Below are 21,606 nucleotides of genomic sequence, written 5' to 3' on the forward strand. Positions count from 1 at the left end.
CATGGAGTACCATTAGAAGTTGGCCCAATTGTGCGGCTTCCAAATGATTGGTCATATTTTCTGTCTGTACCTGAGAACAAGTTGGAACTCTTTTGGTATCTCAGTGGAGAAGCTCTTTCTGCCCTTGAACATACAACACAACATGCTTTCTACATCACAAGCGATGTTGTGCGTCATGTTGGACCTCGAAGTAGTGTGATGGAGAACTGCAACCATGAAGTGGCGGACACCCGAATTGTATTGCACGTACTGCACACACTACGCGATGGGGCAGTCAGTATTGGTGCAATCTGTGCATTCTGATGTTATAGTCGTTTTAATATTCCACTTCTGCCATTTCACTGACATTTCCAAAGACCGTACAGTATCTGTCAGTTTTGGAACAGGAAAAAGCAAAAGAATGTTCGATATTGAGCAAATGTTTTAATGCCCTTGGACCACACCAAAGCCTCGCCCTACCACTGTGGTATTCTCTCACTGGCTATGACTCTACATCATCTATGAGGGTGCAATCCAAAGGAATAGCATATGGCATGTGGAAGAAGAGCTCTGATCTGGTGACAGACGCAATGGTGTAATTCATGGAGAAACCATTTTCCTTGACTTAGATTCTCCCCAGTTTAAAGATTTGGAATGTTTTGTTATCCGGTTGTACACGAGTGGAGCATCGGACAACATTAATGGAGTACGAAAAGCAGCATTCTCCTACCGCAATCAAAATCCCAAGACGATGCCTTCTAGGCAAGATGCATTTTTGCAACACTGCAGATGTACTGTTTACCAAGCAAGCATCTGGGCCAGTGAAATCAAGTCTCCAGATCCTTGTCAATATGGATGGAAGGTAACAGAAAACAGGCTTCGCATGGTTTGGAAGACTATTTCCAGAGTCAGTTCAGCCTCTCAGCAGCTTGTGAAGTGTGGCTGAAAACTACAGTGTTCAAAGTTATGCAGCGCCAAGAATAAACTGTGTGATTTTATGGCTCTTTGCAAGTGTCCCTGGGCTAAAGAAAGATTTGTGCCGTAATTAGCTATAGGTTAATTACTTAAGATGAAAGCACATTAACCATTTTTTTTAAATTCAATAAATAACAAATACATTTTTCTTGTTTTTTTTCAAGATCTCCTCTTCCCTGTTCCATATTAATTGTTGAGAATTACTAGATCTTTTTTTTTTTGCCCAGACTGTCACATCCCCCCGCCCCCCAAAATTCTAGCTACGCTACTGCCACTTTGGCAAGTTAGCCACTTCGGGCGCCCTTCTAAAACGATGTACATTTAACAATGTACATTTAAGTAAGTACCAACGCATTAAGCACAATTTCCTTGCTAGTGGGCCTCTGAGCTTGTGGGATGAGTCAAAGTTCGATATCGCCACCTCAGCACATTCCATGCCAACAAGCTCTGAATCTTATCAGGCCTAGGTTGCGCCTGAGAAGTGAGGCTATGTTCACAGGTGTCTGTACTGGGAAAGTTGATTGTTTTCCTTCTGACCAAGCAACTGTTTAGCCTATTGCTGGGAATAAACGCTAATTAACGCTTGCTTGTCATGCTGCCTCACTGCTAACATGTATGGTATAAAACCCATTTTACCCCTTGGCTCTGGGTTCAGAAAAGCTGTCTGATCCAACAACTGGGTACGCCTGCATGCTGTAAGTACTCAAAGTCTCCTTGTAAGCAAACCTGGATCCGGCTTATCACTATCTTGGCACCCCTAATTAAGAGGCCTACTGCAGGGGCAACACACATCACGGCAATACATTTTTAAAATTATGATGTTGCTGTGCTTCCAGTGCAGTAACTCAAGTCTGAATGAACCCAAGGGGATGCTCCTAGCATCTTTGTATCTCTATGGGTCCTCCAGTCAGGGAATTATCATCGTCAATGTAATTATTTCGGTATTGTCCTTTGGCTGTGCTTGCAATGCAGGACTGCAACTCTGAATGTAAGGGGATGCTGTAGCATCTCTATGTCTTCCGCCACAGACTTATGCCCACTTGGCATGGATGTGCTGTGTGAATGCGTCTGCCTGGTAGGACTGCTTTGTTTGGTTCTGGCCTCAGTTAGGACAACTAAGAATCACTGCCTTCAACATTTTCCATGTTCCCATTAGGATTGGGGGGATTTCTGCTTTCAATCAGGACACTGAAGGTGCTTGCCTTCAGTTTGAACTGAGATGGTCTACCACTCAAGGTGCAAGCATGGTGCTACCACAGGTGTTATGTGCACTGTGCTGACCTGACAGTGGAGAGGGGTCCACCTCTGTCTATCCGTGCCTACCCAGGGCCCTCACTGCTGCCCTCCTCCTCTGCCAGCCTCTGCCTGCCCCATGCCTGGGTGAAATAGCTGGACTTGGTAGCTTCTATGCCACAGCCCATTACCTATTTGCAACCAGCGGCACCCATGGGTGTCTCCCCCCCCCCACTTCCCCACTCTGTCAGCCTGCCTCTTTGCCAGCCTGACCACATGGTACCAGGGTGGAGTAGCAGGGCTTGATGACTGAATGTCACGAGCCTAATGCTTACTTGCTCTCTGCTGCACCCATTGCCTGTAGCTGCCTCTCCTCCACCTCCTCTGCCAGCCTTGTGCCAGTGCCCATAGTTGCTGCCTCCTCCTCCTCCTCTGCCATTACTGTTTTCCCAGGTAATGTGTATTCTGTTCAGCTAAAGAAGGGTTTATGAGAACAGCCTGAGGTCGTCTAGTGTGAAGTTGAACAGGAAAGTACTAGGGGAGATGGGTTATTTTGCATTTCAAAAAACCCTAATCACTTCTTGACACCTAACTTCTCCAATTATCCCTTTATTACCTTTGGTTCGAGGTTCTGAGAACAGCACATTTTACCTGTGCCTAGCAAGTCTGGCAGGTTCGGTCACTTCCATTGGGGCTGCCAGCAGCCTGCATTTCATGCACTTCTGTAGAACCAGTGAAAAAGTTATGGCTCTTTTGCTTTTTTCCAACAAAAACTTTCAAAGCAATTTTACCTGCGTCTAGTATAAAAACTACTGCGCCAATCTGTCTGAAATCTGGCAGGCTCAATCACCTCCATTGGGGCTGCCAGGTCCCCAAATTTCATGTGTTTATTGTAAAAACTGAGGAAGTGATCGTCATTTGTTTTTCAATGCAAGTCCACAGGAAAACATAGCATCCAAATAATTCAGATACCCGAATCTCACTTAAGATCTGAATGCTATGCAGATCAGGTTCAAATATATCTGAGGTGAATCAGGGTTGATTCAGAAGGTCCAAATCAGCACCCAAAGCAGATGGGGGGGGCATGCACTGCCCGACTCACGAGCAGACTGGTACAGGAGATGTACCTGCACTGTATGCATGCAAATGCCAATGCTGTTACTGTATCAGCACGTGATACTGGTATGTGTGTACTGGTAGTGGCTCATTTCAGCAGAATAACTTGTGAAAGGCTGTGGATGAAATCAGGCACATCAGCAAAGCCAAAGTATATTCCTGCGCATGCTGTGTGCGACAAACAGCACTCCACCTCATTCAAACACTGGTTGAGATCTTGTATCCCACATTGCTTGCCACGGCAAGGAAACCACTTGGAAAGCATTTTGCTCAGAACCTGGTCAAAAGAAACGTGTCTGCAAGATGTACAGTCTTCCAAATGAAGACAGCTGTGATAAGGCAAAACTAGTTTTACTTGAAAAATGCCTGTCACCTAAAGCATTACCTCCAACAAGTCATGCGCCAAAGTTCCACATACGGAGAGCTCATTATCAGTTAATGATGTGGAGGCAAGTGACTTGTAATTTTTACTTGAACCAGAAAACATGGGATGGACAAAATGCAATGGAAAACTATTTTTTTGCCAAAGCTCATGTCATTATCTGCAATACCTGGTGCTTGTGAAGAAATCATCACACGTGGATGCTCCACTGGATGCAGATTGAACAAATGTAGTTGTAAAGGGAAAATACAATGCATTACAGCACGCAAGTGCAGAACTAAAGCAGATGCTTGCACGAATGACTAACGTTAAAGCCAGTTAACTGCTTTACGGGCAGTGATAAATGTTCAAAGTCTGAAGCAACAAACATGATGCAACTACAGGTTGTGTGTATTTATTAAGGCTAATTTAAAACCTATATATATTACTGTTTTATTTCATTCTGCTCACCAATAAGTGTTAACTTTGCAAAATTAGTCTGCTACAAAGAAAAATATCCATTTCACATACAATTCTCTGTTTATAAAGTACAAGACTAAAATGGGCTTGGTAAACAGCGTTTTTAATTCAGCACTTTCAAATTAGGTAGAAAAGAGTGTTTACCAACTTTTCACCAAAAATGGCTCCTAAGCTGATTTGATTACATTTATATCCCGCCTTTTTTCCTCCTCAAAGAACCCAAGGCGGCGTACATAATCCTCCTCCATTTTATCCTCACAACCACCCTGTGAGGTGGGTTGGGCTGAGAGTCTGTGACTGGCCTAAAGTCACCCAGTGAGCTTCCATAGCCAAATGAGGCCTAGAACCCGGATCTCCCAACTCCCAGTCCAACACTCTCGCCACTACACCACACTGGCCCCCAGTTGCTATCCTAGTCTAATTCTGCTTCTTCTGATCAGCCATGACTGTCAGTGGGTGACTTCAACCATCACTCAAGGACTCTCAGCCTATAACCTGGCTGAGGTTGGGGCTGACTGGCTACTTGCTAGGATTTAAAATGGATGGCATTCTTTTTGCATCATAAACTTTCTCCACTAGCCTCCACAGAACATCAGGCACTCGTGACCGAGGAGGAGAGTGTCGTTGCCAACAGGAGGCAGCGGCAGAGGAGGTGGAGGTGATCCCCCGGGCCCAGCAGGCGGAGTAAGAGCAGGAGCCAGCACCGGCTTCCTGCAAATCAGTCTGTGCTGAGCAAGTCCCCAGCCATCACACTGCAGCAGCTGGTGGCACAGACGTCCACACTCACTGGGACAAGTAAGAATCAGTACCTCTTTTCCTGGGTGAAGGAATGCTGCTGGTGGGGTGTCACAAACCTATGCTGTATTTAGTCTTCGTTGATGCCGTGACACCACTTTCGGTATAGCCATGTTACGGTATGTTACCTTGTTAGCATGCTGTAACTGCAGAACTATGTTACCCGCAGAGTGTGCGCACGCACGCTGTAATAATCATGTGTGATCAAGAGGGAACAAATTATCATTTATAGTGGACTTGTAAGAAAGCTAAAACATTTTGGAAACAAATAGTCTTTAGCTCAAAGAATATTAAAGACTATTATAGAATTAAAGCCAGAAACTTTTTTTATTGGGACTGATAAAACACGTAAAGGAGAAGGGGAGGCCCTGTTTCTCTACATAATGGCTGCAAAGTTATTGTATGCACCAAAGTTGAAGAGTGAAACAATACCAACTGTGAGCAAGTCGATCATGAAAATGATGGAGCTGGCAGAGATGGCAAAACTTACTATTATAATTAAAGGATCAACAACTAATGTTATGTTAGATTGAAAACCTTATAGAATTTGTACAAGAAATACAGAAAAATGATATCTATGTATGTGGATTTTGAACTCTGAGGTGGTTAATTCCTTTTTTGTTATTGTTAAAATTAGGAGAGAAATGAGATAATGTCTGTGAACTCAATGTATGATATACAACTAAGGTAAGAACTAGAGAATAATAATGAGCATTTGTTGGGTAAGGGGAGCCAAAGGTAGATATCTTACAATCTTAAGATATATTTTAGTGTATGTGTATTGTGTGTTTATGTTGCTTTAAAAAAAAAATCTATCTATATAGAATCGTAACAACAATCTGTCATTATTAATAGTAGGTACTGGCTGTGTGTGTGTGTGTGTGTATATATATATATATATAATTGTGATAACAATCTGTCATTATTAATAATAAGTACTGACCATGTTTGTGTATGTATATAATCTTAATAACAATCTTCATAGAATCATAGAATAGTAGCGTTGGAAGGGGCCTACAAGGCCATCGAGTCCAACCCCCTGCTCAATGCAGGAATCCAAGTCAGAGCATCCCTGACAGATGGCTGTCCAGCCTCGTCTTGAAGGCCTCCAATGTGGGAGAGCCCACCACCTCCCTAAGGAATTGGTTCCATTGTCGTATTGCTCTAACAGTCAGGAAGTTTTTCCTGATGTTCAGCCAGAATCTGGCTTCCTGTAACTTGAGCCCATTATTCCGTGTCCTGCACTCTGGGATGATCAAGAAGAGATCTTATATATATGTATAGAATCATAATAACAATCTGTCATTATTAATATAGCAAGTACTGGCCGTGTTTAAGAGAGCTCAGCTCACGTGTGTGCGTGCACGCATTGCTTAACTGTTAGAAGTATGTTCTGTGTTGTCATGGCTTCACTCGGTCCCTTCTTCCATGTTACCCTATTTATCACTTGGTGTGCGTTCCTTCCACAGATGAGGAACTGACACTGCACACTGGAGAGGATGGCAGAGGAGATGGGCCAGCAGCAGCAACAAGTGAAGGCTGTTCACGCTAGCAACTGCCTATACATACTGTAAATAGCTTATGTAATGTTTTAAAATACATTTTGTATATATTTTGAATGGAACTGCAATACTGACTAGTCTGTAGTTGTCCACCCCCTCATCCAACTTCACAATGAAGCCAAGGCTGCACTGAGTGGCTGAAGCTTGGACCAAATACTGTTCAAAATTAGACCACATCACATACACCTCACAGAGAAGAGAGTGCAGAGTAGGAGGCCACCATTTGTACAAAAACCTCTTGAAAATATGGTTGAATTGTCGAGATCCTTGGGCTAAAACACTGGGATTTGGACAACTCATTGCCACAGTGGGAGGGACATGCAAAAGTCCCAAATAGAATCCCCATTATCTCCTGGTATGTTGTCTTCACAAATACAAAGAGCAATCAGCACGCAGAGCAACACTGAGAAGTTTATCTTACACCTGTACATTGATTTAATCATGCTTTGGGATGTCACTTCAGGGCTGCCACATACATGCATTAGCATTTTTCTCATCCTAGGGCTCCTCAATATTTGCAGTTTTGAAAAGATTATTTTTGCTGAAATGAGCCTTATGTACATGATCTGAAAAGCTGAACAACATCGCTTTGTTGTTGAAGTGACTGCCTCCGTTATTACCAACTATCTCAGGAGCTTATCCTAACACTGAGCAGCCTGCAAACAGCACTTATGGATAAACTCCCCACAGACTGAAGTGCAACATAACCTACTACAACCAGACAATTCCTGTAATATTTGGTACCAATTTATAGATGATACCACCCAGAATCAAACAGGCTCGCGACCCTCATTAATACATGGGAGATCACTGGAGGGTTACTGGGATAATCAGGATTTTACCCCACCTCATAGGCTAATTAGGTGAGATTTATTTTGAGCTAAATATATATTGTTGCATTTGTATTCAAAAAATTAGAACTGAAATATGAAAAAAGTATGCATTTCTTTTAAAGGATATTGGATACAATGGAGATTGAATAGCAGTAATGTAATTGAAAATAAGCTTCTTTCTTCGCCCCAGAGAGCAAGAGGGTGTAGCCAACGATGACCCAAGGCCATTTACAGGTGTGATGCATTTGAAAATTTATGCCACAGCAGCTAAGAATTCTGCTCCCTGAACCTAAAAAAAGATATTGTTGAGTTGGCAAAGATGCCAAAAAGGGCAGCCAAAATTATTTAAATCCATGTAGGAATTGAAGAAAATGCGTAAGAATAAGTCCGAGCCTGTCCATAAAAGGGAAGCCTAGATATATTCAAATCTGTAAGCCAAAAAGCTAGCTCTCCATAAAAATAAAAATTACAAGGACATTTCTGTTAAGTGTGAACTCTCCCAAAGTAGTAACTATTAATATCCACCCCTTACTCTGCCTACTCACAAATAGTACTGTTTTCTAGTCACAGTACATAGGTGGTTAAATATTCTCCTTCCAATTTTTAGTTGTGTTTATGCATACAAAGACACAAGTTCACAGTAGAGCAAGCCTAACAAATACTATGAAATAAGTAGTTGCTTATTCCTACGGGACATTCAAAAGGAGCCCTACAGAAAGAAAACCAAATGAACAGCATTTCAAAATGCCTAGTCCAAAAGACCAGCTATAATAACAAAGCATTTTTTAAAAAATGCTGCTTCCCTTTAACCTTCTTGCTCCAATCCCTTAAAAACTCCACTGAACACACTGATTTCTTTCGCCATTACCTATCACCAAACTATTTGGGCAAGAACTGAAGAACCCCCAGCGCCCCCCAAACTCCACAAAAGTCCAACTCCCACAACGTGCAAGACCCATCTGACGACAAACAGCCTCCAGCACGAGGGAAAAGAGCAGAGGACTGTACCAACTCAAGAATGAAGGGGGGTGTAAAAACGTCTTTAAGGGCCATTCCGAACCAAAAACTCTTCATTGCACATATCAATCCCTTCTTTTTAAATATCACACCGACACATTTCTCACGCTTGTCATATTTTTTATTCCCCTGGCTACAATTTCACCCCCCCTTTTTATCTCTCTTTGGATCATCCCTCCAAGGAGGGTTTGCAAGATTTCCACGATGCCCCCGGGAGCGGGAGCGTTTCTACGGGGTTTCCCTGGAACGCCAGAGGGACTAGAGTGGATCCGTTAACCATTTCTTTCCCTACCGTTACGCGAGGGTTCAGCGCACTGCGCAATTAATAGGATCCTATGCGGAGTAGGCACCCCTAAAGCAATTTAAAGTAATGCCTTTCAACAGACTTAATGCTATTCATACTTACTGGGGAGTAAGCCAATTGAACACAGTGGAACTTACCTCTGAGTAAACAAAGGTCGGCTAGACTAAAGCCCTGTGCTTACTTGCCTGGGAGTAAGTCACACTGAATTCAGTGGACTTACTTTTGGATAGGATCCAGATGCACTGTTGCAATCTTACGTATACTTGCTTGGGAGTACTCATTTCTTTGTTGTTCAGTCGTTCAGTCATGTCCGACTCTTCGTGACCCCATGGACCACAGCACGCCAGGCCTTCCTGTCCTCCGCTCTCTCCCGGAGCGTGCTCAAGTTCATATTCATTGCATCCGTGATGCTATCTAGCCATCTCATCCTCTGCCGTCCCCTTCTCCTTTTGCCTTCAGTCTTTCCCAGCATCAGGGTCTTTTCCAGAGAGTTTTCTCTTCGCATTAGGTGGCCAAAATATTTGAGCTTCAGCTTCAGTATCTGTCCTTCCAAGGAGCAGTCAGGGTTGATTTCCTTTAGGATGGACTGATTTGACCTCCTTGCAGTCCAGGGGACTCGTAAGAGTCTTCTCCAGCACCACAGTTCGAAAGCATCCATTCTTCGGCGCTCAGCCTTCCTTATAGTCCAGCTCTCACAGCCATACATTACTACTGGGAAAACCATAGCTTCGATTAGACGGACCTTTGTCGGCAAGGTGATGTCTCTGCTTCTTACTATGCTGTCTAGGTTGGCCATAGCTTTCCTCCCAAGGAGCAAGCGTCTTTTAATTTCATGGCTACAGTCACCGTCTGCGGTGATCTTGGAGCCCAAGAAAGTAAAATCTGTCACTGCTTCCATTTCTTCTCCTTCTATATGCCAGGAAGTGATGGGGCCAGATGCCATGATCTTAGTTTTTTTAATGTTGAGTTTCAAACCAGCTTTTGCACTCTCCTCTTTCACCCTCAACAAGAGGCTCTTCAAATCCTCTTCGCTTTCTGCCATTAGGGTGGTATCATCTGCATATCGGAGGTTGTTGATAATTCTCCCGGCAATCTTAATTCCGACCTCTGATTCATCCAACCCGGCATTTCTCATGATGTACTCTGCATATAAGTTAAATAAGCAGGGTGACAATATGCAGCCTTGTCGTACTCCTTTCCCAATTTTGAACCACTCGGTTGTTCCATGTCCAGTTCTTACTGTTGCTTCTTGACCCTCGTACAGGTTTCTCAGGAGACAGGTAAGGTGGTCTGGTACTCCCATCACTTTAAGAATTTGCCACAGTTTGTTGTGATCCACACAATCAAAGGCTTTAGCGTAGTCAATGAAGCAGAAATAGACGTTTTTCTGGAATTTTCTTGCTTTCTCCATGATGCAGCGAATGTTGGCGATTTGATCTCTAGTTCCTCTGCCTCTTCGAAACCCAGCTTGTACTTCCGGTAGTTCTCAGTTCGCATACTGCTGAAGCCAGTATGAATACCCCTTCATGGATCACTGCCTTGTTGTGGCAAAGGGGCTTGCGTAACTCAGTGAAGCCATAAGCTATGCCGTGCAGGGCCACCCAAGTCGGACAGGTCATGGCAGAGAGTTCTGACAAAATGTGGTCCACTGGAGAAGGAAATGGCAACCCACTCCAGTATTCTTGCCAAGAAAACCCCATGGAACGTATCATTTCTTTGAGGGGGCTTTTATTTTTTTTATCTTATTATTACATTTATATCCTGCCTTTCTCCCTCTTGCGAGGAACTCAAAGCAGCTTACAAAGAGCTCCTCGTCCTCTCCATTTTATCTTCACAACAACCCTATGAGGTAGGTTAGGCTGAGAGGCAGTGACTGGCCCAAAGTCACCCAGTGAGCTTGATGGCCGAGTGCGGACTAGAACTCGGGTCTCCTGAGTTCTAGTCCAAGACTCGCTACACTATAATGATTTATTCATGATGCCCCTGATCTCATCTGATCTCAGAAGCTAAGCAGGGCCAGCCCTGGTTAGTACTTGGATGGGAGACCACCTGGGAATCAGGCCTCCTGCACTGAGCAGGGGGTTGGACTTGATGGTCTTGTAGGCACCTTCCAGCCCTACTGTTCTATGATTCTCCAGGGTGCATAGTCTTAAAAGTCATCAAATTTTCTCTTGAATTTTGACTATTGTCTACATGTAACAATTTGGCCATTAGAAATGCATTGTGTAAATGCATATTATATTATTTCCAGTTTAATGAATGCCCATCAATATGATTGCACAGGTTCCAACACAAGCGTTCCTTGGAAAGTGTATTTTATTTACAACATCTGTATTATGTTATTTACAGTTAAATGTACATTATTTACAACAAGGTTACGACAGTGATTGTTCAGCTTAGAAAAAAGACAAGTAGAGGGAAACAGTATACAGGGGTACAAAATTATGCGTGGTGTGTCGAAAGGGGATAAGGATAACCTCTCCCATAATACTAAAACCTGGGGCCATCCCTGGAGCTGATTGGTGGGAGATTCAGGACAGAGAAAAGGGAGTACATTTTTGCACAGAACACACGGAATTTGCTGCCACAAGATGTAGCGATGGTCGCTGTCTGGACTGCTTTAAAAGGGGATAAGGCAAATTCATGGAGGAGAAGGCTACCAATGGGTACTAGTCATTATGGTTATATATTGTCTCCTGTAGAAGAGGCAGTATGCCTCTGGGTACCAGTTGGTGGGAAACACATGTGGGAAGATGCTATTGCACTCATGACCTACTTGTGGGCTTCCCAGAGGCAGCTGGTTTATTTATTTTATTTTATTTACAATAACAGATTTCGGAGCGGTGAACACAAGAAATAAAACAGTAAAAGAATAAAAAGATTAAAACACAACATTGAAATTATACTTGTTTAAAAATACAATACCAATAAAAACCGTAACTGGTCAATTAAGGAATGCCTCCTGGAAACACATGTGGGAAGATGCTATTGCACTCATGTCCTACTTGTGGGCTTCCCAGAGGCAGCTGGTTTATTTATTTTGTTTTATTTACAATAACAGATTTCGGAGCGGTGAACACAAGAAATAAAACAGTAAAAGAATAAAAAGATTAAAACACAACGTTAAAATTATACTTGTTTAAAAATACAATACCAATAAAAACCGTAACTGGTCAATTAAGGAATGCCTCCTGGAACAGTGCTGTTTTCAGGAGGCGCCAGAAACAACACAGTGTTGGTGCCTGCCTGACCTCCAAGGGCAGGGAATTCCAAAGAAAGGGGGCCACCACACTGAAGGCTCTTCTCCTGGTGGACTCCAGTCGGGCCATAGGTCCATGTGGAACCACCAGGAGCAAGCCCTCCGATGACCTCTGTGACCGAGCAGGTTGGTAAGGGAGAAGGCGACAGTGTGAACAGTTACTGACCACTGGTTGGCTGCTGTGTGAACAGAATGCTGGACTAGATGGGCCTTTGATCTCACACACACACACACGGCCCACAGGCTTTTGTCCGCTAGCTAATGGATGAGTCCATGGTGTGCTTCCCTTTATTTCCGCAGTCCGAGTGCAACTGAACTACTTCATCTCTCCTGTTGCCCCACTGCACCAGCATAAGGGAAGAGGGAAGGAGGTTTTAGTTCCTCTCTCTCTCCCTCATCCCGGAAGCCCTATGTAAAACTAAATTCCCCATTCCCAGGCTACCTGGTACAATGCCCTAGCCATGTTCCAGGCACAGTGGAGGGAGATAGATTTAGAGAGAAAGACCAAAACCTACTTTCCTCCTCCCTACTGCCATAACGGCAGCAAGGCAGTTGGGCGGGTGAGTAGTATGAAGAAGGATAGAAGGAGGATGGCAATTTCAGCTGGAAAAGAATTTAGGGGACATAAAGCTCAGCAGTGCATTGAAGGCGAGTATTAAGAACACCTAGGTTCTTATTCCAAGCCAGGCATTCACAAACATTGGTGCCAACTCCAGCATTATTGTACCATTGTATGAGAAGTGAGAACAGGCCTTCAGCTGTATGGGCTTTAATGTTTATTTATTTACAACATTTATATACCGTTCCACATCTAAACAGATTCTGTAGCCGTGAACAATAAAAGATAAAAGAATAAAACACCATTTTAAAAAAATTGTTTTGTTTTTGAAAGAATACCAGTAAAAACAGTGGGTGGTAGGGATGTACGAAATCCCTATCTTGCTCCGTTCTGGGGCATCCACGGTGGGGAGGAGGTGCTCCGTCCCTCCCCCCGTAATCCTCCCCGGCCAGCTCTGCTGCACGGTGGCTCCACGGAGCCGCTGGGCGGGGCGGGCCACAGCCGGAGTTCCTGCCGCTGCCGGGCTGCTGCGGCCGCAAATGGTGGCTGTCATAGCAGCCATTTGCATCCTTGCATTAAGCCGTGATAGGCTACGCAAGTATTTACATGGCCTATCCCGGCAAAAGGCAGGGAGGCAAATGGCGGCTGCTACAATGGCCGCCATTTGTGGCTGCAGCAGCCCGGCAGTGGCTGGGAGAGGAGCCAGAGCCGCCACTGCATCCGCCACCGCTGCATCCGCCGCCGCATCCGCCGCCAGGTAGGTCAGTCCTGGGGGGATTCCGCAGGGTGGTGGTGGGTGGTTGCTCCATTCCGCCACGGACTCCGAGGGGCTGGATTCCAAAGAATCCGGCCTCACTGGAGTCCGTGGCGGAATTCTCCGCCATCCCTGGTGGCTGGTCAATCAAGGAAGGCTTCCTGAAATAAAGATGTTTTCAGGAGGTGCCGAAAACACAATGTTGGCACCTGCCTGACCTCCAGAGGCAGAGAGTTTCATAGCAATGGGGCCACCACACTGAAGGCTGTTCTCCAGGTGGACTCCAATCAGGTCACAGGTCCATGTGGAACCACCAGGAGCATCTCATCTGATGACCTCAGTGACTGGACAGGTTGATAAGGGAGAAGGCACTCTCTTAAGTATCCTGGTCCCAAGTGGTTTAAGGCTTTATACACTAATACCTTAACCTTAAACCCAGCCCAGTAGCGAATAGGCAACCAGGGCAGCAAAAGAGGTCCCTGCTGAAAAGCGGCAGCTCCTGACAACAGTTAAGCTGCTGCATTCTGCACTAGCTCCAGCTTCCGGGGCAGCCTCGGGGCAGCCCCACATAGAGCGCTTTGCAGTAATCCAGTCTTGAGGTTACTAATGCCTGTACCACCATGGCCAAGCTATCCCTGTCCAGGAGAAGTCATAGCTAGCAAACCACCTGAAGCTGGTAAAAGGCACTCCGAGCCGCTGCGACCACCTGGGCCTCCAGCAACAATGATGGATCTAGGAGTACCCCCAGACTACAGACCTGATCTTTCAGAGGGAGTGCAACCCCATCCAGAACAGGCAGTGAGCCTATCTCCTGGACCCAGGAACCACCCACTCACAGGGCTTCGTTCTTGCCAGGATTCAGCTTCAGTTTATTGGCCCTCATCCAGCGCATTACTGAGTCTAGGCACTGATCTAGGACTTGCACAGCCTCTCCCGATTCAGATGCCACAGAGAGATAGCACTGCGTGTCATCAGCATACTGATGGCATTTCGCTCCAAATCCCCTAATGACCACTCCCAGTTGCTTCATACAGATGTTGAACAACATTGGGGAGAAGATGTATCCTGAGGAACCCCATGTCTCAGTGGCCAAGGGGCCAAGGAATAATCACCCAATTTTACTCTGAAATCGGCCCTATAGGTAGGGCTGGGACTACTGAAACACAGTGCCTCCAATGCCCAGCCCCCGGAGTCAATCCAAGAGGATACCATGGTCGATGGTATCGAAAGCTGATGAGAGATAAAGCAGAATTAATTGGGTTGCAGTCCTCCTGTCCCTCTCCCAGTAAAGGTCATCCATCCAGGCAAACAAGGCTGATTTGGTCCCATAACCAGGTCAAAACCCAGACTGGAATGGGTCCAGATCATCAGTATCCCCCAAGGGTGCCTGCAGTTGGTCCGCCATGACCCTCTCAAGTACCTTCCCAAAGAAAGGGATATTTGCAGGTAGGCAGTACTTGTCAAATACTATTGGGTCCAGAGTGGGTTTCTTCAGGAGTGGTTGCACTACTGCCTCCTTGAGGACAGCAGGAACCACCCCTTACCACTCCCTGGAACCCCCCCCCCCCCAGTCATACCCTCTCGGCTAGCTTTTATGAGCCAGGAGGGGCAGGGATTGAGAGGGCACAAGGCCGGTCGCATTGCTGCAAGCACTTTGTCCACGTCAACAGGCCGCAGCAATTGAAACGGAGCCCACGGAATCAGGCAGGTGGTGGCATCAGACACCTCGGCTGGAGCTGTGCTAACAACAGCGTCAAATTCCCTGTGGAGAGAAGCGATTTTGTCCTCGAAGTGCGATGCAAAGAGCTCACAGCAAGTCCTTGATCTGCATGGCGGACTCTTGGTGGCACATTTCCGTTACCCGGTTTGCAATCAGTGGTAACAGAAGTGCTAACGACATGACATCTGCCTACCACAAAATCAGATTACATGTGAAACGGACTCTGCCCTAGTCAAAATATCTTATCACAGCGATGGCAGACTTAGAGGGGAAGAAAAAGTCCTGCCAACTTCCTTGCTGTGTTCAAAACCAACTCTCTCTCTCTCTCTCTCTCTCATTCTGTGTGTGTGTCTGTGTGTAAACCTGAGGTGAGGTAGTACAGCAGACATTCTTTCCCCGCTATTAGAGATGGAGAGCTTCCTTGGGGACAGTGGAGAAGACGTAGCACTAGCTTCGGCGGGGGGGTGGGGGGGTGCTTCTTGGTGGGTGAGTGTTTTGCCTCTATGTGTGTGTGTGATGCTCTCAGCATCACCAGTTTACCTGCTGTGAAATTAGTCTTTTTCTGCACTTTATGGGGGTAAATGCAGTGTCACCAATATGCAGATGACACGCAACTCTGCCTCGCATTTAAATCCTCGCCAAGGTTGGCTGTAGGAACCCTGTCCAAGTGTTAAGAGTCGGTGAGTGGCTGGATGGAAAGGACTAAGCTGAAACTGAACCCCGGCAAAACCCAAGTACTTTTGGTGGGAGACAAGGGGAGGTTGGTTGAGGTTGACCTGGTGTTCAGTGGGGTGCGGCTGCCCTTGAAGGACCAGGTCTGCAGTCTGGGGGTCATTTCAGACTCCCAGCTGTCCATGGAGGCTCAGGTGTCAGCTGTGAGCCAGGCAGCACTATATCCACTCCATCTGATACAGCGGCTGCACCCCTGCCTCTCTAACCATTTGCTCCCATCAGTAGTTCATGCCCTGGTCTCCTCTCACCTTGTCTACTGTAATGCGCTCTACGTGGGGTTGCCCTTGAAGACAGTTCAGAAGTTGCAGCTGGTGCAGAACGCGGCGGCCCACCTGATTAAAGGCAGCCATCGGCGAGACCACATCACTCCAGTGCTGAAGGAGTTGCACTGATTATCAGTTGTTTTCCGGGCCCAATTCAAGATGTTGGCATTGGCCTTATAAAACCCTATATGATTCCAGCCCAGTCTATCTTAAGGACCCTCCAACAACACCAGGGACACCGCTCAACAAGATCAGCCTCAGGTGGCCTTTTCTCTGTCCCATCAGCCAGGACAGCTAGGCTGGTGAGGACTAGGGAGAGGGCCTTTTCTGTGGTGGCCCCTACTCTGTGGAATTCCCTCCCTAGTGACCTCCTCCATGCCCCCTCTTTGATGAGCTTCTGCCAGGCTTTGAAAACCTGGCCGTTCAGGCAGGCATTTGGGGTGGGTTAGGGTTTTTCCATTGTTTTTTTAGAGCAGCGTTGTTTTGTTCAGTTGATTGCATAAATTTGTTATATCTCATGTTGTTATTTGTATTGTACGCTGCCTAGAGTGGCCGGATAGCCAGCCAGATGGGCGGCTAATAAATCGAATAAATAAATAAAATATTTGTATTTTGCTTCACTTTATGGGGGTAAATATTTGATTTGGCATTTGTGAATCAGACCCCACCTCTATTGTGTATGCAGAAGAATCATAGAATAGTAGGGCTGGAAGGGGCCTACAAGGCCATGGAGTCCAACCCCCTGCTCAGTGCAGGAATCCAAGTCAGAGCATCCCTGACAGATGGCTGTCCAGCCTCGTCTTGAATGCCTCCAGTGTGGGAGAGCCCACCGCCTCCCCAGGTCATGGGTTCCATGATCATATTGCTGTTACAGTCAGGAATTTTCTCCTGATGTTCAGCCGGAATCTGCCTTCCTGTCACATTAGCCCATGATTCCGTGTCCTGCACTCTGGCTCTGGAACTCCCCTCCTTGATATGCTTTCGTAGGCATGTAAAAACTTTTTTGTTCCAGCCAGCTTTTGGGGATAACTAGTTTGGACCTGTGAAAATATGACAGGTGGATACTATTTTTCTTGTTGTCTTTTAACGTTTTGATATTTTTACAATTTTAATATTGATGATTTAATTATATTTTTAACTTTTGTACACTTGAATTTATATTCCTATTTATAGGTTTTAATTGTATAGGTTTTAATGTCGTAAAGCCGCCTTGAGTCCCAGTATTGGGGAAAAGGCGAGATATAATGATGATGATCGTGAAGAGATCCTGGCCTTCCTCTCTCTGACAACCTTTTAAGTCCTTGAAGAGCGCTTTCCTATCTCCCCTCAGTCTTCTCTTCTCAAGGCTAAACATGCCCAGTTCTTTCAGTTCCTTGGCAAAGTTACTTATCTCTGAGCCTCATCAGTTTGCCTTCTGCGTAATGAATCTTGAAGCGAAAAACTGAGGTTCAAATGTGGGTTTTGTATTTCGGAGCTTGGACCCCACCTCTATGGGCAATTTTATTTTAACCTCACCAGTTTGCCTTCAGGAAAATGGCTGATCGGTGACCATCCACACCCACCATTGCAACCATTTTATGCATGGGCAAGCCCTTCCACACACACACTCCATGGCAGCCACTCTCCAAGAGTGCCCATGAACTCTGTCAAAATTCCAAATGTGACCCCCAAACGGAAAAAGGCTGGGGACTTCTGATCTTGACAAATATTTACATATTTAGGTTTCAGTCCTATACCCTCTGTCCAGGGACTAAGCCCCATTGGACTCAATGGGACTTACTTTACTCAGAAGTAGAGGATTGCGCTATATAGAATTACCTGGATAATGTTTGTGGTATCATTTGACTGGACTTTATTGGTTTATCGATTACTTATCCACCCCTTCCACCAAGGAGTTTTGGACGGTATACCTGAGGATTATCCCATTTTATCCTCACAAAAATTCAGTGAGAAAGGTTAGGGTGTGGGATGGTAACTAGATCTAGGTCACCAAACTGAGCTTTGTGTCCAAGCAATGATTTGAATCCAAATCTCCTTGTTACATTCTTTACCCTCCTCTTTAACAGTAAGATTTTATTTCTTGAGAGCAATGCTAGATATTACAACAGAGATTATATTTACCATGAATAGAAAGAATGCTATCTGTTCTTGCTTGTTTTCTTTACTTTTGATTAATTAGAGCGAACTATCGAGAATGTTTTGTAACAGGTTGGGGGGAGGGGGTTAACTCAATATCAAGGATTGGAGATGGCCAATAGCCGTCTTAGCCTGTGGTTGCACCACTCATTTTATCCCACTCTGGTTAAACAGGTTTTGCAAGTTTTTGAAGTACTACAAAAACCTCCAAAACACTATTGGCCACACATAAGCATGGGACAAAGAAATTAGTGTGCTCATACCACAACCTACAGCGCAACACTTTCAGTTCTCGGGGGGGGGGGAATCACTCCCACCAAAGATTAACAAGCAGTTAGATAATGCCACTAGTGAAGTCTCCCCTTCATGGATCACTGCCTTGTTGTGGCGAAGGGGCTTGCGTAACTCAGTGAAGCCATAAGCTATGCCGTGCAGGGCCACCCAAGACAGACAGGTCATGGCAGAGAGTTATGACAAAATGTGGTCCACTGGAGAAGGAAATGGCAACCCACTCCAGTATTCTTGCCAAGAAAACCCCATGGAACGTATCACAAGGCTAAAAGAGATGACGCCTGAAGATGAACCCCTCAGGTCGGAAGGTGTCCAATATACTACTGGGGAAGAGCAGAGGGTATTTCCAAGTAGCGCCAGAAAGAGTGAAGCAGCTGGGCCAAAGCCGAAAGGACACTCAGCTGTGGATGTGTCTGGTGGTGAAAAGAAAATCCAATGTTGTAAAGAACAATATTGTTTAGGAACCTGGAATGTCAGATCAATGAATCAAGGTAAGCTGGAGGTGGTCAAACATGAGATGGCAAGACTGAACATCGACATCTTGGGAATCAGCGAACTAAAATGGACAGGCATGGGCAAATTTAATTCAGGTGACCATCATATCTACTATTGTGGGCAAGAATCCCTTAGAAGAAATGGAGTAGCACTCATAGTCAACAAAAGGGTGGGAAAAGCAGTACTGGGGTACAATCTTAAAAATGATAGAATGATCTCAGTACGAATCCAAGGCAAACCATTCAACATCACAGTAATTCAAGTCTATGCCCCAACTACTGATGCCGAAGAAGCTGAGGTTGATCGGTTCTATGAAGACCTACAACACCTTCTAGAACTAACACCAAAAAAAGATGTCATCTTCATCATAGGGGATTGGAATGCTAAAGTAGGAAGTCAAGAAATCACCGGGGTAACAGGCAGGCATGACCTTGGTGTACAAAATGAAGCAGGACAAAAGCTAATAGAGTTTTGCCAAGAGAACACGCTGATCATAGCAAACACTCTTTTCCAACAGCACAAGAGACGACTCTACACATGGACATCACCAGATGGTCAATATCGAAATCAGATTGATTATGTCCTTTGCAGCCAAAGATGGAGAAGCTCCATACAGTCAGTCAAAACAAAACCTGGAGCTGACTGTGGCTCAGATCATGAGCTGCTTCTTGCAAAATTTCGGCTTAAATTGAAGAACGTAGGGAAAACCACTAAACCATTCAGGTATGACCTAAATCATATCCCTTATGAATATACAGTGGAGGTGAGGAATAGATTTCAGGGATTAGACCTGATAGACAGAGTGCCTGAGGAACTATGGACGGAGGTCCGTAACATTGTTCAGGAGGCAGCAACGAAATCCATCCCAAAGAAAAAGAAATGCAAGAAAGCCAAGTGGCTGTCTGAGGAGGCTTTACAAGTAGCTGAGGAAAGAAGGGAAGCGAAAAGCAAGGGAGAAAGGGGAAGATATACCCAACTGAACGCAGAGTTCCAGAGAATAGCAAGGAGAGACAAGAAGGCCTTCTTAATTGAACAATGCAAAGAAATCGAGGAAAACAACAGAATGGGAAAGACTAGAGATCTCTTCAAGAAAATTGGAGATCTCAAGGGAACGTTTTGTGCAAAGACGGGCCTTAGGAAGCATTAGTAACAACAAAGCTAGCGGAGTTGACAGTATTCCAGCTGAGCTATTTAAAATCCTAAAAGATGATGCTGTTAAAGTGCTGCATTCAATATGCCAACCAATTTGGAACACTCAACAGTGGCCACAAGACTGGAAAAGGTCAGTTTACATTCCAATTCCAAAGAAGGGCAACGCCAAAGACTGTTCAAACTACCACACAATTGCGCTCATTTCACATGCCAGCAAGGTGATGCTCTAAATCATACAAGCTAGGCTTCAGCAGTATGCGAACTGAGAACTACCGGAAGTACAAGCTGGGTTTCGAAGAGGCAGAGGAACTAGAGATCAAATCGCCAACATTCGCTGCATCATGGAGAAAGCAAGAGAATTCCAGAAAAACGTCTATTTCTGCTTCATTGACTACGCTAAAGCCTTTGATTGTGTGGATCACAACAAACTGTGGCAAATTCATAAAGAGATGGGAGTACCAGACCACCTTACCTGTCTCCTGAGAAACCTATACGAGGGTCAAGAAGCAACAGTAAGAACTGGACATGGAACAACTGATTGGTTCAAAATTGGGAAAGGAGTACGACAAGGCTGCATATTGTCACCCTGCTTATTTAACTTATATGCAGAGTACATCATGAGAAATGCCGGGTTGGATGAATCAGAGGTCGGAATTAAGATTGCTGGGAGAATTATCAACAACCTCCGATATGCAGACGATACCACCCTAATGGCAGAAAGCGAAGAGGATCTCAAGAGCCTCTTGTTGAGGGTGAAAGAGGAGAGTGCAAAAGCTGGTTTGAAACTCAACATTAAAAAAACTAAGATCATGGCATCTGGCCCTATCACTTCCTGGCATATAGAAGGGGAAGAAATGGAAGCAGTGACAGATTTGACTTTCTTGGGCTCCAAGATCACCGCAGACAGTGACTGTAGCCATGAAATTAAAAGACGCTTGCTCCTTGGGAGGAAAGCTATGGCCAACCTAGACAGCATAGTAAGAAGCAGAGACATCACCTTGCCGACAAAGGTCTGTCTAATCAAAGCTATGGTTTTCCCAGTAGTAATGTATGGCTGTGAGAGCTGGACTATAAGGAAGGCTGAGCGCCAAAGAATTGATGCTTTCGAACTGTGGTGCTGGAGAAGACTCTTACGAGTCCCCTGGACTGCAAGGAGGTCAAATCAGTCCATCCTAAAGGAAATCAACCCTGAGTGCTCATTGGAAGGACAGATACTGAAGCTGAAGCTCCAATATTTTGGCCACCTAATGCGAAGGGAAAACTCTCTGGAAAAGACCCTGATGCTGGGAAAGACTGAAGGCAAAAAGAGAAGGGGACGGCAGAGGATGAGATGGCTAGATAGCATCACCGATGCAATGAATATGAACTTGAGCACGCTCCGGGAGAGAGCGCAGGACAGGAAGGCCTGGCGTGCTATGGTCCATGGGGTCACGAAGAGTCGGACACGACTGAACGACTGAACAACATCAACAACTAGTGAAGTCTACCTTAAGGCTAGAACAAGTTGGAGCTGCAACAAAATGCTCCAGTATGGAGTAGGGATGGATTAATCTGTACATTAATCCTTCTCCCACATTCTTTTTTTTTTTA

The sequence above is a fragment of the Heloderma suspectum genome, chromosome 7, assembly GCF_057233095.1.
Source record: "Heloderma suspectum isolate Gila_16-S chromosome 7, 16-S_ref, whole genome shotgun sequence".
Lineage (NCBI taxonomy): Eukaryota > Metazoa > Chordata > Lepidosauria > Squamata > Helodermatidae > Heloderma > Heloderma suspectum.